This window comes from Macaca nemestrina, chromosome 18 (assembly GCF_043159975.1).
Source record: "Macaca nemestrina isolate mMacNem1 chromosome 18, mMacNem.hap1, whole genome shotgun sequence".
NCBI lineage: Eukaryota > Metazoa > Chordata > Mammalia > Primates > Cercopithecidae > Macaca > Macaca nemestrina.
The window spans coordinates 57,450,367-57,467,149 of record NC_092142.1 but is presented as its reverse complement, the minus strand read 5'-3'; the positions used below and the strand labels follow the sequence as shown (position 1 = coordinate 57,467,149).

Sequence of the window (16,783 nt, the reverse complement as noted above, 5' to 3'; positions counted from 1 at the left end):
AATAAATAAGAGGAAACACATGTTGAATGCCTACTGTACAGGTAGGCATTGAGCTAGGTCAAGATGGTACCTGTCATAATCTCGGTGCTCCTTTCCTCGAAAACAGCTCTGCCCTAGTCCTGTGCAGAGGGATCAGTCACTTTCCACACCATGAAACTCCACTCCTGGACCACTGATGCCCCAACCAGGGATGAGAGCCGATTCCTGGAGGATCAGCAGGCTGCGAAGCGCCCCACTGCAGACGTTCCACCCAATCAGGGTTGATGGTGATTAGCTGGGCGTATCAGATTCTCTGCAGGGAATTTTAACTCGAAAATACAAGGGGAGACAGGGTTAGTGGCAAAAGCAGAAGATAGAAAGATGCATGGCAGGAGCCCATCAGGCACAGATTGCCATGAATAAACAGAAGCAATGAAGTAGAGAAAGGTGCAGAGTGAAGGAGGAGGTTGGATGGGAAAGGAGTGAGGATTGACCCAAACAAGGGCAGGTGGAGGGAAGAGGGAGGCGAAATACTCTGCTCTCAGAGCCGGGCTGCAATCTTACTACTACACGGGTCTCCATCAGGCCCAGCTGTGGCTGTTTCTGAGCAGTCTGGTAGGCAGGACCCGGCTGGGTGTATCTGATCTTTCTACTGCAGATGCCTTCATGATAAACCCCCAATAAATCACCTGATAAGCCTTCATGATAAGCTTCATAAGGCTTCATGATAAGCCTTCATGATAAGCTTCATAAGGCTTCATGATAAGCCTTCACATTAAACCCCAATAAATTGTCTTTGGTCCTCCAAATCCTGCCTAATACAGGGGCTCTACGTTGCCACCTGGGTTAAAATTTTCTCAGGCTCTTGGAGGTGCCCAGGTATGAGATGGTCTGCAAGGTGGTGGAGCTGAGCTGTGAACTCAGTTTCATCAATTCCAAAGCTCGTGGTGGTGTGGCTCTCTTCATGGCAGCCTAATATCTAATGTCTTAATTGATAAGGCAACGAATAAAGCTGAGTCAACCACAGCCTCTTCCCAGGTTATGCAATGCAGGCTCTTATTCAACACAGGCTTAGTTTTTATAAATCATGTTTCCCTTTGCAGAAGACTGCAACTCTTCAGTAATCTTCAGGACCGTACCAGATGGTATCCTAACCCCTGTGTGTATGTAATCAGCTCAGTTCAACTTGGTGACAGTGATACAGGAGGCAACAAGGACAGAAAACAACTAGATCATGTTTATGGTGGTTGATATTGCATGATTAAGTCATTGTTCTGTCTGCCCTGAACCTCTTTCTCCCTCCTCTATCTTGAAAATTAATGGCATATTTATAATTGATGCATAATTGTATATATTTATGGGGTATCATTTGATATTTCTGTGCATGTATACATTTGCATAATGATCAAATCAGGCTAATTACCATATCCATCACTTTCAACATTTGTTTCTTTGCGATGACAACATTCAAAATATTCTCTTCTAGCTATCTTGAAATATACACTACATTGTTTTTTGCTGTAGTCACCCTACTGTGTAATAGAACACCAGAACTTATTCTTCTTGTCTAACTGTAATTTTGTAGCCATTGACCAACCTCTTCTGGTACCCCTCCTTCTCTCTCTCTCCAGCCTCTGGTAAGCACTATTCTACTCTCTACTTCTATTAAATCAACTATTTAAGATTCCACATATGAGTGAGATCATGCAGTGTCTGTCTTTTTGTGCCTGGCTTATTTCAGTTAACATAATGTCCTCCGGGTTAATTTATATTGCTGCAAATGACAGGATTTCCTTCTGTTTTGTGGCTGAATAGTATTCCATTGTGTCTATCTAGCACATTTATTTTATCCATTCATCTCTTGATGGACACCCAGGTTGATTCCATATCATGGTCATTGTGAATAGTGCTGCAATAAACATGGGGGTGCAGATGTCTCTCCATTGCACTGATTTCCTTTCCTTTGGATAAATTCCCAGTAACAGGATTGCTGGATCATATGGTAGTTCTATTTTTAATTTTTTGAGGAACTTCCATACTGTGTTCCATAGTGGCTGTACTAATTTACACATTCTGACCAACGGTGTATAAGCATTCCCTTTTCTCTGCATCCTCGCCAGCATTTGCTATTTTTTGTCTTATAATTTTATAACAGTCATTTAACTGGGATGAAGTAATATCTCATCATGGTTTTGATTTGCACTTCTCTGATGATTAGTGATGCTGAGCGTTTTTTCATATACCTGTTGGCCATTTGTATGTCTTCTTTGGAGAAATGTCTATTCAGGTCTTTTGTCCATTTAAAAAATCACATTATTTGGTGATTTTTGCTTTGAGTTCCTTATGTATTCTGGATATGAACCCCTTGTTAGATAGATAGTTTGCAAATACTTTCTCCCAATCTGTAGGTTGTATCTTCACTTTATTGTTTTCTTTGCTGTGCAGAAGCTTTTTAGTTTAAGGTAATCTCATATGTCTGTTTTTGTTGCCTGTGCTTTTGAGGTTTTATTTAAAAAAAAAAAAAGCCTCACCCAGTTCAATATCATAAAGAAGTTCTTCTAGTAGTTTCTTCTAATAGTTCCTGGTCTTACATTTAACACTCTAGTCCATTTAGAACTGATTTTTGCATGAAGCATGCTTCTCTGTCCACACCAGCAATGTGGTTTGAATGGGAGCTGGCAATTGCAGACTCCAGATTCCTGGCTAGAGTTAAATTGGATCAGGAATGGATATCTGCTCTTTCTTCTCTCCTACATCCTGGGAAAATAATGATAGCCCCATCCTATTCACCTTTCATTAGTCCAGGCATGGACCAGTCCAAGGCCAGGCCAATCGGAGCACTTCTCTGCGTTTGTCAACTTGGAGCTAACGAGGATGTTCAAATGTGTGGAGAATGTTCACTCCCTCCACTCCCTTCACTTCACTCCTTCCACCAAAAAAAAAAAAAAAAAAAAAAAAAGTGGAAAAATCTATTTGTAACATAAAATTAATACCTTAATCATTTTAGATGTATAATTCAGTAGTGCTAAGTTCTGATTGTTTCACGTTGCTGTGTAAACAATCTCCAGAATTCTTTTCAGTTAGCAAAATGGAAACTCTGTACCTATTAAACAACTTCCCATTTCCCCTTCCCCTCAGTCCCTAGTAACCACCATTCTACTTTTTGTCTCTATGGATTTGAATACTCTAAGTACCTCGTATGAGTGCAATCATACAAAATCCATAGTTTTGTAGTTCTCATTTACACTAAAAGAATGATTTTAAGAAAAGAAACTACTGAACTGAAATTGCTTACAGTTTATAAATTCTCTGAATATATTATAGTCTGATTAACTGCTGTAGGATGATCAGTCCTATTTTACTTTTTGGAATTTCCCAAATGAGCCACAGTAGACAGCTTCTTCATTAATCTTCATAATGGCTGTACCAGATGGTATCCTGAGTCCTATGTGGATGTAACCAGCTCAGTTTCAACTTGATTACAGTTCTGCTTCAGTGGCTGAATCTGTACACAAGCAGTTCTTCAGTGAGGACAATTTGCCCCCAGGGGACACCTGGTAATGTTTGGAGACATTTTTGGCCATCATAACTGGGGGACGGTGCTGCCGAACATCCTACTGTACACTCAGCAGTCCTCTTCAACAAGGAATTACCCAGCCAAAATGTCCACAGTGTCACAGTTGAGAAATCCTGATCTACACAGTAGTGATGTTTCTCTGCTTCACACTGACCACGATTTCCCAATCAAGGAATCACAGGGAACATAATGGAATTGAAAACATCTGCTTGTCCCGAAAAGAGACCTAGGAAGGTTCTAACTGCTTCAGTCTACAACCAACAAAAAGATTTCTGAACGGTCCTTTTCCCTGTTCAGTGATTCCAAAACTTCACCTTAGGTGACAGTTTTATAACCTTTTCCTATAACCTTTTCCTACATATTACTTTAAATTTGTGGCATTTTGTGATAGAAACCACAAATTGTACCAGTATTCTGACTTTTTTGGAGATATCTTTTTGGTTAGAATTCCTTCTTTTAGTCATTATGCAAGATTCAAAATCTCGGCTCTCAAGCAGTCTGGAAAATGAATATAATCCACAAATTTATTTCTTTGCAGCAAATATCTCCATATTAGTACCACCATGTAGCAATTAATCCAAAATATATAGTGCCCAGATAATTCTCTCTACTTGGTAGCCAACGTCTTGCGATAGAAATCGTCAAAATTCCAAGTACTAGTATTTCCCTGATTTCCCAGAAGAGGAAGTGAAACTAGGCATGTTAGATGTTATTTAACAGTCTAATTTAGGAGTAATCAAGAGAAGTCCCAGAATCTAATAAGCTAGTTAGCAACTAACTGAATCCCTGAGTTTAAGTTAGATACCTAGTGATGTAGTTAACTTCTCTGTATTGTTAAACAAAATTCCTGGGAGGCCATTGTTTTGGGCTGAGCTCCTACACTATGCCCCCAACAGACCAGACTAAACCAAAGTGGAATCACTCATGCTACATGCCAGTAATTAAACTGAAACATTAAGGAAGCAGGGAGATTCCAAACAGACCAGTTTCTCCTGAAAACAGGGGATTCCAGTCTATCTGAGTGAGCATAATAAGAAGGTTTCCTCTGCTTTAACCCTTCCAAAAAAGTAACCAGAAGTGACCTGATGTTAACCAATCAGTCCTTTTTTTCTTTTCTTGACACAGGATCTCCTTCCGTCACTCAGGCTGAAATGCAGTGGTGTGATCACGGCTCACTCCACCTCCCAGGCTCAAGTGATCCTTCCACCTCAGCCTCCTGAGTCGCTGGGACCACAGGCACATGCCATCATGCCCAGCTAATTTTTAAATTTTTTGTTAGAGACAGAGTCTCCCTATGTTGCCCAGGCTGGTCTCGAACTCCTGGGCTCAAGCCATCCTCCCTCCTTGGTCTCCCAAAGTGCTTGGATTACAGCATGAGCCACCATGCCCAGCCTCAAAGTGTTTTTATGTTTTGTTTCCTTGGTTTCCCTGTGACTTAGGGCAAGTACGGCTACCCCCTCTTAGGGGAGGGCACTAAAGACCTGAGTGTCCTGTCTGAGGTCCTCAGTCACTCCAGGACAGAGGCCCAAACAGAAGCCAGATCTTGGGCTCTTAAAGTTGCCCTTTGTTCATCCTGAGGGCACAACTGCTCTGTTTACAGATTATCACATAGGGATTTTTTTAAAGTATAATTGGCTAAGTTTCTGCTTCAGATGCGAAAAAGAATCTGCCACCCAGGTGCCTGAAAGTGTGGTACCTGGGCAACTAAAGGGCTATGGATAATCAGTTTATTCCCAGAGTTTGGGTTGGAAAAGCTCAAAGAGTATGATGAAAATGTAAGCAGTGTGTGCTAGACTTCTAGACTGTCTGTGAAATCAGCAAAATCTCAGAAAAGCACAGAAAACACAAAAGACTTTAAAGAGGTGCATCCTCTCTGCCCTTGGTTTCCATTTGAGCTGTCATTCAAGGGCAGCCCTCTGTAGAGAAACGGCCCTGGACTCAGTGAACAGCAAGGTTTAGGGAAGCACAGTCCCTGAATGATCAACCTGGCGGTCGCTTGCCTTGTATTCTTTTGGGAGTTAAAAATCTTTCTAAAAGGTGCTGGGTGACTTGTGCCTTTGTGATTTGTTTGGTGGTGCTCTGAAAATTCCTTGTCTCCGTTCCTAATTTTAGAGCCAGCAGCTGTCACTGCTTTGTTCTAACAAGTCAGTAATTTTCCATTCCCCTTGCTTCCTCGGATTCCCTTTCTATATCTAATCACTCACTTTGCAGGGGCTTCTCACTTAAAAGTTTTTATTATTAATTAATTTTTAAATTTATAATTGGACTTTGTCTTTTTTTTCCCCCCCAAAGAAGGATGTGCATGTCACATATTCTGTCATTTGGTATTTTGTTATTTCTGTGAGTTAGTAATTGCTTTTATTTTATTTATTTCTGTATTTTTAGTAGAGACAGGATTTTGCCATGTTGGCCAGGCTGATCTCGAACTCCTGACCTCAGGTGATCCTTTTGCCTCAACTTTCCAAAGCGTTGGGTTTACAGGCATGATCCACCGTGCCAGGCCTAGTAAATATTTTAAAGAGTTAAAGTATTACCTTTTATTTTACCTGTATACATTGTACAGATATAAACCTTACAGTGTGTGATAGACATAAAGTTTTACCATGAAATGTTATGGCATTCAGTGGTTTTTGTTTGTTTGTTTTGTTTTTGTTTTTCGTTTTGAGATGGAGTCTCACACGATCGCCCAGGTTGGAGTGCAGTGGTGCGATCTCAGCTCACTGCAAACTCTGCCTCCCGGGTTCACGCCATTCTCCTGCTTCAGCCTCCCAAGCAGCTGGGACGACAGGCGCCCGCCACCGTGCCCGGCTACATTTTTTTGTATTTTTAGTAAAGACAGGGTTTCACCGTGTTAGCCAGGATGGTCTCGATCTCCTGACCTCGTGATCTGCCCGCCTCGGCCTCCCAAAGTGCTGGGATTACAGGCGTGAGCCACCGTGCCTGGCCGCCATTCAGTGTTTTTTATCTTCACAGCATCAGGGTTGCTTTCGATTGTTTCTTATTTGGCTACTTATTTATTTTTAGGATTCCATGGGTACCAACAGAATTCCTTGAAGGTGTTTTGCAGGTGGTATCATAACTTTATTTTTCTATTTTAATTTTGCAGTAGTCTGGGATTTGCTTCATATTAATCCAGATGGAGGGGAAGGGGATATGGGTTAATGAAACAAGACTGGCCATGGTAACTGTTGACGTGGATCGTGGGAGCCAGGTGGTCCATTATACTACTCTGTCTACCTTTGGGTATGCTGGAAGTTTTCCATTATAAAAAGCTTTGAAGATTTTTCCATCAAGATTATTTCTAATAATCTTCCTTTAATAAAGATAAACTCATTGTACAAATATTGCCATCTATAGGTGGAAAATATATTTGTTTTCTTTTGATTTGGATAGGCTGCAACATCAAAAAAAGGAAAAAAATTATTGTAATCTTGATCTCTAACCTAGTGACTCTGAAATGTTATTACTGTTACTACTCTTTTCTGAAAACTCGCCATTAATATGAATCGCTAGGTATAACGCACATAAATTTCTTTATAATCTCTGTTCTATGTATCAGTCAAATTTGTGTTTGAAAAAGGTCAAATTACATTTTAGTGTAAAGGCTCAGGACTTTTTAAAAAATGACTTGTGATTTTTGAAGGTTTGAAAACTCCAAACCAGAATATAATTTAAAAATGTAGTTTTGACCCTTTATATATTTTTGATGACTTGAGAATGTATCTGTATTTTAAGTCTCATGTTCATGTGAACTTGACATTTTCACACAGGTCTACAGAACAGAAGGTCGCTGCTTTCAAATTTGGGGAAAATGTAAGAGAAATTTCTTTAAATCATATACGGTAGACAAAGATACCTTTATGAATACCAGAAACAAGTGACAAAAATAAATACGTTAGGGGTTAAGCAGAATGTTCTGGATATCGAACTTGAAGCTTATGAGCATTCTTTGTTTGTTTGTTTGTTTGTTTGTTTGTTTTAGATGGAGTCTCACTCTGTCACCCAGGGTGGAGTGCAGTGGCGCAATCTCAGCTTACTACAATCTCCACCTCCTGGTTCAAGCGATTCTTGTGCCCGGGTTCAAGTGATTCTCGTGCCTCAGTCTCCTAAGTAGCTGGGACTACAGGTGCATGCCACCATACCTGGCTAATTTTTGTATTTTGAGTAGAGATGGGGTTTCATCACATTGGCCAGGCTGGTATTGAAATACTCACCTCAAGTGATCCGCCCACCTCGGCCTCCCAAAGTGCTGGGATTACAGGCGTGAGCCACCTTGCCCGGCCTAAAGCGTGTGATCATTCTGATACCAAGATAAGCCCAGAGTTGCCATCAGAGCATATTTCAGGACTCCCTTCTTGTCCTGTGGTTACAGTTGCATGTTCACTCAATCCTCCATTGTATTTTGAAGAATAAATTGTACTTTACATAGTTGTGCCTTTCAGATACAATTTATAATACAGTTGGGCCTATTAAAATTCCAAGAGTAACAACCTTTTCCAAGATGACCTTGCCCAACATTTTTGTCTTATTAATTGTGTCTGTAGGACCACATCTGCCCCCTTCTGCTCTGACAAGGTATTCTGAGGACAGAGTTGCACTCAGTGATGAAAACATGTTACACGGATCCTGTAAGCCAAATCTGTTGACCAGGAGAGTTGGGACACATACTTTCACATTTTCTGGAACAACTTATACTTTCTGGAAAACCTATATAACTGGCTGGCCCAGGCTCTCTTATTAGAATTTCTAATATTTTAGGGTGACAGCCCGTTTTAAGGGACCACATCATACTATCAGACTGTCAGGTCTTCTTGGATGTGATACCAACAGCAGGCAACAAAAGAAAAACAGGTAAATTGGGCTAAAATAAAAATTTAAAACTTTTGTGCATCAAAGGATGCTATCAACAGAGTGAAAAAGAAATTAATGAAATGGAAGAAAATGTCTGCAAATCATATATCTTAAAAGATGTTAATATTCAGAACATTTTTTTAAAAACCACTATGACTCAACAACACAAAAAAACCAAGTAACCAGACTTAAAAATGGACAAAGGACTTCAACTGATATTTCTCTAAAGAAGACATAGACACATACCCATTTAGCACATGAAAAGAGGCTTGGTGTCATTAACCATTAGGGAATGCAAATCAAAACCACAATGAGATATCGCCTCACACCCATTAGGAGGTCTATTATAGAAAGAAAAGAAAACAGACAAACAAGAAAAACTCAACACAGAATACAAGGGTTGATGAGAAAGTGGAGAAATTGGAAGCCTTGTGGGCTGCTGGTGGGAGTGTGAAATGATGCAGCTGCTGTGGAAAACAAGATGGCAGTTCCTCAAAAAATTAAACATAGATTTACCATATGACCCAGCAATTCCACTTCCGGGTATATACCCAACAGAGCTGAAACAGATTGGGACTGGAACAGATACTTGTAAACCAATGTTCATAGCTGTAGTATTCACAAATAGCCAAAAGGTAGAAGCGACCCTAGTTGAATGAATGGATAAACCAAATGTGGTTTATAAGCACAATGGAACATTATTCAGCTTTAAAATAGAAGGAAATTCTGACACATACTACAACATGGATAAACCTTCAGGATGTTATGCTAAGTGAAATAAGCCAATCACAAAAAGGCAAATAGTGTATGATTCCACTAATATAAGGCACCTAGAGTAGTCAAATTCACAGAGATAAGAAGAAGGATGGTGGCTGCCAGGGGCTGGGGAGAGGGGGAATGAGGAGTTAGTGTTTAATAGATGCAGAATTTCAGTTTCACAAGATTAAAAAGTTCTGGAGATGGATGGTTGTGATGACTGCACAATTCTGTGAATGTCCTTAATGCTACTGAACTATACACTTAAGGTGGTTAAAATGGTAAATATCATGTTAAGTAAATTTTACAACTAAAAATAAAATGAATTTTAAAATGTAAAATAACCTTGAACAAAATTTGCAAATAAAAAATATTGGTTGTTGAAAAAGGACTGATTTTTGGGAGAGACAACTTCTAAAATAAATGTTCTAAATAAATGTTATTTATTTTAGAAGTTAATACTTACCATGTTAATTCTTATCAATTTTGAGACAATGCTTTTTAACAGTATCCTCAGAATTTCTCTATGTGCCTAGCTGTGTACCAGATACTGCTGCAGATGGTGTAGGTACATGAAAGATTAGCTTAGCCTTCCAGGAGAGACAATCTTCGTGGGAAAATAAGATGTGTATAAAAAAAGTGAGTAACCAGAAAAGACTGCATGACACTAAACTTCACATGAGTGATAGAGATAATAAGTTTGAGAGAGAAGAGAAGGCTGGGGTCAATGGATTATGCCTGTAATCCCAGCACTTTGGAAGGCCGAGGTGGGCGGATCCCTTGAGGCCAGGAGTTTGAGACCAGCCTGGTCATCATGGTGAAACCCTGTCTCTACTAAAAACACAAAAATTAACCGGGTGTAATGGTGGGTGCCTGTAATCCCAGCTACTCTGGAGGCTGAGGCATGAGAATCGCTTGAATCTGGGAGGCAGAGGTTGCAGTGAGCCGAGATCACAACATTGCACTCCAGCCTGGGCATCAGAGTGAGACTGTCTCAAAAAAAGAAAAAAAAAAAAAAAAAAAAGAAAGAAGAAGAAAAAAAGTTCCCCAGGGCCGGGCGGGGGGAATGAAGGGGAGTGCTGTCTGGGGGGAAAAAGGACCTAAAATTTGGAAGTGTGACAAATCTTGACATTGCTGTGAATTTACATAATGTAGTGCAGAAAGTAACAAATACCATAAGAAAGCCGAGAAGTAATAAAGACAGCTAAATACTGGCACCCGAGTGGCCACGCAAATCAATGGAACAGACTAGAGGGCTCACAAAAACCCAAAAGATGATTGTTTTTTGATAACATGGCGTTTCAAATCAGTAGGAAAAGGTAGATTATTTACTAAGTGGGTTGGGAAATTTTTATGTTGAATTCCAATGTACTCTTCACACCCAAATATGTTCCAAACGGAGCAAAAATTTCAATACAGTAAAACCATTAAAAGTACTTGAAAAAATGTTAGAAAAAAAGAGTGTTTTTAAAATCTTGAAGTCAGGAATATTTTTCCAAGCTAGATTAAAAATCAAGGAGCCTTAAAAAAAAAAGACTGATAAATTTTACCATATAAAGGTTAAAACATATGCACAGGAAAAACTTATATCACAGATTTATGGTATAAACTATACATTTATGTATATTTAGAGACAGGGCATCACTCTGTCACCCAGGCGGGTAGCCATACTCACTGCAGTGAGTTTGAGGTCATTGCAGCCTCAAATCCTTGGGCTCAAGCAATCCTCCTACCCCAGCCTCCTGAGTATCTTTGACTACAGGTGCATGCCACCACACTCGGCTAATTTTTAAAATCTTTTTATTTTCATTTTAGAGACAGGGTCTCAAACTCCTGAGATTACGGGGATGAGCCCCTTTACTCACCCTTAAATAAATATATATTTTTTAGGCTGGGCACAGTGGCTCACGCCTGCAATCCCAGCACTTTGGGGGGCCAGGGTGGGCAGACTGCCTGAGTCCAGAAGTTTGAGAAGAGCCTGGGCAACATGGCAAAACCCCATCTCTGTGAAAAATAAGAAAAGTTAGCTGGGTATGGTGGCGAAAGCCTGTAGTCCCGGCTATTCAGGAGGTTGAGGTGGGAGGATCACTTGAGTCCAGGAGGTGGAGGCTGCAGTGAGCCGTGATTGCACCACTACAACCCAGTCTGGGTGATAGAGTGAGACCCTGTCTCAAAAATTAAATAAATAAATAAATAAATAAATATTTTTTAAATGGCATGATCTATTTTAGAGTTTATTTAATACATAATCAGTTCCTATTGATTAATAAGTTCAACAAATCAATAGAAAAATGGACAAAGTGCAAGAATAAGCAGACCCAGAAAAAGAAGCAAAAATGGCTTATGATGTCTGACTGAAAAAAAAAGGCTTATAAATTCTTACTGAAAGAAAAAAATAGCTTTTTTTTTTACGTATCAGAATGGCAAAGATAGAGACGTCAATGATACATGGCATGAGGGGGACAGACACTCATATATTGACTGAAGAAACCAGTGGGTTTGGACTCTGGTCTGGGAAAGGTAGTTTTAATACAATTTTTTTTTTTTTTTTTTGAGACGGAGTCTCTCTCTGTTGCCCAGGCTGGAGTGAAGTGGTGTGATCTCGGCTCATTGCAAGCTCTGTCTCCCGGTTCATGCCATTCTCCTGCCTCAGCCTCATGAGTAGCTGGGACTACAGGCACCCGCCACTACACCCAGCTAATTTTTTGTTATTTTTAGTAGAGATGGGGTTTCACCATGTTAGCCAGGATGGTCTCCATCTCCTGACCTCGTGATCCACTTGCCTTGGCCTCCCAAAGTGCTGGTATTATAGGCGTGAGCCACCGCACCCGGCCTTTAATACCATTTTTAATATGAGGGAGAGGAAGAGAGATTTCGAATGAGAGGAAGTTCCAGCACTGTGTGGAAGGAAGACAGTCACCTTAATTGGGTTAATTGAGGGAGATCTTGTAGGGATGTTGTGGGGAAAACATTGAACTAGGCCTGGAAAAATGGGAGGTTTTGAGAAGAAGAGAGGAAGAGCTTCTGAGTTGGAAACAATGTCTACCTTAAATTCTACATTTTCTTTTTCTTTTCATTTTTTTTTTTTGTCTGAGACAGAGTCTTGCTCTGTCACCCAGGCTGGAGTGCAGTGGTACGATCTTGGCTTACTGCAACCTCTGCCTCCCAGGTTCAAGCGATTCTCCTGCCTCAACCTCCCAAGTAGCTGAGATTACAGGCACCTGCCACCACACTCAGCTGATTTTTGTATTTTTAGTAGAGATGAGGTTTCACCATGTTGGCCAGGCCGGCCTTGAAATCCTGACCTCAGGTGATCTGCCTGTCTCGGCCTCCCAAAGTGCTGGGATTACAGGTGTGAGCCACTGCACCCGGCCTAAATTCTACATTTTCAACAACTGAATCAAGCTGGGAGGTTGAAAAGCTCTTTTATTAAACAGAGTAGGGCCATGAAAACAACAGAATATTCCAAAATCTCACCATTCTTTTGGTTTTCAGATCACAGGAACTAAGTTCTGTGAGCACCCAAAAAAAGAACTCTCTAGGAACTTGGTCATAAAAAGTTCCAAGGCAATTTCCGATGTGCGTGGTCCCTCCAGTCTTGATCCCTTGGGATGCAATGGGAAAAACTCCTAACTAAATACCAGATCAGCTGCCTCTAGCCACAGCTGTGCTACCAAAGGTGGCGCAGGTGACTCGCCAACCCCCACTTCTGCAAACTGAGGGAACTGGACCATCTGAGCTCTGTCCTTTCCAAACCAGAATTATCCATTGTGTGCTTGACCACCTGTTGTCAGGGCTACAGCAGAAACAGTGACTGCGGTTTTCCCGGCGGCAACAATATGGAGCGCAATCCAGGTTTGAGGAAAGGGAAGGAAAGGAGAGAAGGAGCACTCTGCAGGCTATTATTCTTTTCTATTTTTTGAGACAGAGTCCCGCTCTGTCACCCGGGCTGGAGTGCAGTGGTGCAATCTCGGCTCACTGCAATCTCCACCTCCCAGGTTCAAGAGATTCTTGTGCCTCAGCCTCCCAAGTAGCTGGAATTACAGGTGTATGCCACCATGCCTAGCTAATTTTTGTATTTTTAGTGGAGAGGCGGTTTTGCCATGTTGGCCAGGCTGGTCTCGAACTCCTGACCTCAAGTGATCCACCCACTTTGGCCTCCCAAAGTGCTAGGATTACAGGCATGAGCCACCACGCCCAGCCGCAGACTTTTATTCTTTCTTTTTTTCTTTTGTTTTCTTTCCTTTTTTTTTTTTTTTTTTTTTTTTTTTTTAGATAGAGTTTCACTCTTGTGGCCCTGGCTGGAGTGGCACGATGTTGGCTCACTGCAACCACCACCTCCCGGGTTCAAGCGTTTCTCCTGCCTCAACCTCCCAAGTAGCTGGGATTACAGGCACCTGCCACCACATCTGGCTAAGTTTTTTTTTTTTTTTTTTTTTTTTTGTATTTTTTAGTAGAGACAGGATTTCATCATGTTGGCCAGGCTAATCTCAAACTCCTGACCTCAGGTGATATGCTCACCTCGGCCTCCAAAAGTGCTGGGATTATAGGCATGAGCCACCACGCCGGCCCACAGAATATTATTCTAAGTGTAGTAACTCAGGAATGGAAAACTAAACATCGTATGTTTTCACTCATAAGTGGGAGTTAAGCTATGAGGATGCAAAGGCATAAGAATGATACGATGGACTTTGGGGACTCTGGGTATGGGGGAAGGGTGGAAAGGAGGTGAGGGATAAAAGATTACAAATTGGGTTCAGTGTATACTGCTTGGGTGGTGGGTGCACCAAAATCTCACAAATCACTACTAAAGAACTTACTCATGTAACCAAATACCACCTGTTCCCTAAAAACATATGAAAATAATTTTTTTCTTTCCACAGTGGGGAGCAGCCCCACCCTGTCCGTTAGGGAAGGACAGAATTCTCCCCTGGGAGAAAAGTCTGTATGAGACAAGCAGATGTCCATTGTCTGTTCACATGGAAATCCTTCTCCATCCAGGCATTTCCTCCAGCTCAAAACTGTTCTGTAACTTCGTGGATGTTGGGCGATCACATTGCCAGGTGTGTTCCTGAAAACTCATCTGTGCTATAAGTAGTGAGGCCTATTTTCATCTTCCCAAACAAAAGAGTTGAGGGTCGTGTGTCGGTCATCTTTCAAAAATAGTTGTGGGCTGGGCACCATGACTCATGCCTATAATCCCAGCACTTTGGGAGGCTGAGGTGGGAGGATTGCTTGAGCCCAGGAGTTTGAGACCCTATTTCTACAAAAAATAAAAATAAAAGTTGCCAGGTGTTGTGGCACACACCTGTAGTCCTCACTCCTTGGGAGGCTGAGGTAGGAGGACTGCTTGAGGTAGGAATTCAAGGCTGCAGTGAGCCAAGACTGCACCGCTGCACTCCAGGCTGGGCAACAAAGCAAGACACTGTCTCTTTATAAATTAGTAAATAATTATGATTACAGTTTTCCACACTGAAGCTTGGATTTCTTGGACTTCCATTTAGAATTCAAGCTTACCAACACAAATTTTTGAGAACATCTTCAAATGGATTAACAAGGCTTAAACGCCATCTATGTCAAGAGCTTTATCTTTGTCAACTTGATTTATTTTTCGAGCTAAGAGACTTGGAGTTTAAATTCCAGCTGCCTCTTTGTGCCACCTGACACCTCTGGGCCTCTGTAACAGCAGTTTTAGAGGGTTGGTTGGTTTACTTTTTTGGTTTTTCTGTTTGTTTGTTTGAGACTGGGTCTCACGCTGTCTCCCAAGCTGGAGTGCAATGGCATAATCTTGGCTCACTGCAACCTCTGCCTCTCAGGTTCAAGTGATTCTCCTGCCTCAGCCTCCCAACTAGGACTACAGGTGTGCACCACCATGCCTGGCTAATTTTTGTATTTTATTTTTTAAGTAGAGACAGGGTTTTACCATGTTGGCCAGGCTGGTCTAGAACTCCTCACCTCAAGTGATCCACCCACCTTGGCCTCCCAAAGTGCTGGGATTACAGGTGTGAGCCACTGCACCCGGCCTGGTTGGTTTGCTTTTAAAGCAACAGACTTTCCATCGCATGAAATCTTACCTTTGAGCTCCAAGACAAAACCGGTGCTAAGGCTGGAAACGGCCCTGTTTAGTCTCCTGGGTTCACTCAGGTCTGTAAGAGGCTGCAAGGGAAGCCAGAGAGTGGCTAGAAGCCCAAGTTTCAGAGATGAGGAGTTAACGCTCCAAACTGTCACCCAGCGAGGGTGACACCTCCTGCATGGCCCATTGACTGTGACAGTTCATTTCACAGAAAGGATGAGTTTGCCACTTTGCCTCATTGGAAATGCGGCCGATGAAAAAGTCACCTGACGTCAATGAAGAAAAGGCACCGAAACAAACAGCTAACACGTTAATTAAAGTTTTAACATTTGCAACAAGTTGACAAAAACAAGCAGTTTTTTCTTTCTTTCTTTTCTACAGCAGTTACTCCTATAAACAGTGATCAGAAACCAGGCAAAGCGCTTTGACTTTTGAGCACGTTTCTCTTGCTGTTTGCAAATAGTTTCTCCGCCAAGGAATCGTCAGCATAGAAATCATTTACCTTAATTTTCTTGAGTGCCACGTTCAGGCGGCTTGAGGAAGCGTCAATATAGAATGTGGCGAGCAAGATCGCCCCCTGTCGGCAGAAATGATCATCGCACGGAAGCACCAGTGTGGTATTTGGTTGACGGGACTGCTTGGGTGGGAAGGAAATATTTAACTTTCTTGGGCAATGCATGGGTGACGACGTTTATGCGTTCACCACAGGAAACGACTGAGAGCTTCACACTCACCCAGTTGAGAAGAAAAATGTTCCCATGTCTACTGCAACTGTCCTGGAATTCTCTGTACCTCTGGAGTGAGGTGTGTTGTTCAGTGAATGATACTTTAAATAATATTTTTATTATAATAACATTTAAAATATTACATTAAATATTAATGTTTAATAAAATATTAAATATTAATGTTTAATAAAATAATAAATATTCTATCACATTATAAATAATATTTTAAATAATATATAAAACAACATTTTAAATAATATATTTTTAAGCTCATCTTCTTGTGAAATAGAAGCTCTAAAAAGACGTTTTATTGGAGATCGAGACCATCCTGGCTAACACGGTGAAACCCCGTCTCTACTAAAAATACAAAAAAATTAGCCGGGCGTGGTGGTGGGCGCCTGCAGTCCCAGGTACTCGGGAGGCTGAGGCAGGAGAATGGTGTGAACCTGGGAGGTGGAGTTGCAGTGAGCCGAGATTGCACCACTGCACTCCAGCCTGGGTGACAGAGCGAGACTCCGTCTCAAAAATAAAAATAAAAGTAAAAGAAGACATTTTATAGATTTATGGTTTATTGAATTTTCTTTTTTTTTTTTTTTTCCGAGATGGAGTGTCACTCTGTCACCCAGGCTGGAGTGCAGCAGTGCGATCTAGGATCACCGCAACCTTCCCTCCCGAATTCAAGCGATTCGCTGACTTAGCCCCCCGAATAGCTGGGACTACAGGCACGTGACACCACACCCGGCTAATTTTCGTATTTTCAGTAGAGATGGGGTTTCACCATGTTGGCCAGGCTGGTCTCCAACTCCTGACCTCAAGTGATCT

General features: G+C 41.4%; 1 long non-coding RNA gene across 4 annotated transcripts in view; it reads right to left on the bottom strand.

The window, feature by feature from the left end:
- Window positions 1-16,041, bottom strand: part of LOC139359890 (uncharacterized) — a 52,016-nt gene extending 35,975 nt beyond the window's left edge. For 3 of the 4 annotated variants that reach the window (XR_011616514.1, XR_011616513.1, XR_011616516.1), the window contains exon 1: window positions 71-2,891. This is a non-coding gene — a long non-coding RNA (uncharacterized lncRNA). Of the gene's footprint in view, window positions 1-70; window positions 2,892-15,237 lie in introns of those variants that run through there. The other variant, XR_011616515.1, reaches the window with a different exon arrangement.
- Window positions 16,042-16,783: the final 742 nt, after the last annotated feature.